A 1242-nucleotide genomic window follows, 5' to 3' on the forward strand; every position below is an offset into this window, starting at 1 on the left:
TTTAATATCTCAAAATGGGGTAATGATTAAGAAATGAAATTAGGCTCGGTCGCTTATATATAAGGGACATTGATTCTATTATATTTTGGCAGTTTAAGGTCAAGAGGTTGGAGAGACAGATGGGGACATATGTCATATCTTGAGTGGTGTCGGACTTAATAAAGATTTTACTCGTGATTAGCATTTACACTTTTATATAAAAAAGTCATCTCTACCCTTAAAACTAAGCTTTTTTTTGTCATTTTATAAAAATTATACAGATATCATATCAAATATCTACAAATATCTGAATCTGATAGCCGGATATCCAAGCGGTGAATGTAGCAGCCTATCGCTCTGGGGGAGCCGGGATCGAATTCAGACAGGTCGAAAAATTCCCAGGAATTTTTCGGGGGGAATATCAGGACGGGGGCCGGCCGTATATGTCGGCACTTGAGAGGCACTTAAGAGTGGGCATCTGTGGGCACTTAAGAGGGCCTCTTTTAGCAAGCCCGTTATAGGTTTGTCCAGGTCCACGATGGAGCGGCCGGGTGATGAGTCCCTCATCACCCGGCCGCTCCATCGTGGACCTGGACAAACCCATAACGGGCTTGCTAAAAGAGGCCCTCTTAAGTGCCCACAGGGCGGAAAGAGTTAAATAAGTTGTCGAACAGTCAGATTATAACTAACTTTACTTATTATCTGAAAAATATATACATAGATTTGTCACTCGGATTGAGAAATGTCGTACTACTTGCTACGGTTATTTCGTTACAGTAATTTCTAAGTAATCTAGCAAAATTTCGTCAGATTTCCATCGTCAGAAAAATTTGTGATATACTTTCTTAAGCGCAATATTTTTACTTCTAAACTTATTTTAGGAAGTTAAAAACGTGAAATTTAACTTCTGATTAGTGTAGTTAAAGATTACACAATACAAAATATAAAACAAAATGCAATACAAAATTCAAAACTAAAATATAATTGACGTGTTACATCGCACGTTAGTTGCTCACAACACATAAAAGTCTATCGTTTCTATTAAAATTATGAACAGACCTATATAGTATCTTTTAATTTTAAAATATATAAATTTCTCGAAAAAAATCTGCATCGTTCGAGTGTAGACATATATAAATACACGCAAGGAAAAGCCTTCTAATGTTATTGCATAAATGAAATAAGAAACTGGTAACAGTACTGTCTGTTACGAATATTTATATATGAATTAATCAGAATCACGTGGTCGTGTCTGTTCATATA

This window comes from Centruroides vittatus, unplaced genomic scaffold (genome assembly GCF_030686945.1).
Source record: "Centruroides vittatus isolate TY-2023 unplaced genomic scaffold, ASM3068694v2 contig_18, whole genome shotgun sequence".
Lineage (NCBI taxonomy): Eukaryota > Metazoa > Arthropoda > Arachnida > Scorpiones > Buthidae > Centruroides > Centruroides vittatus.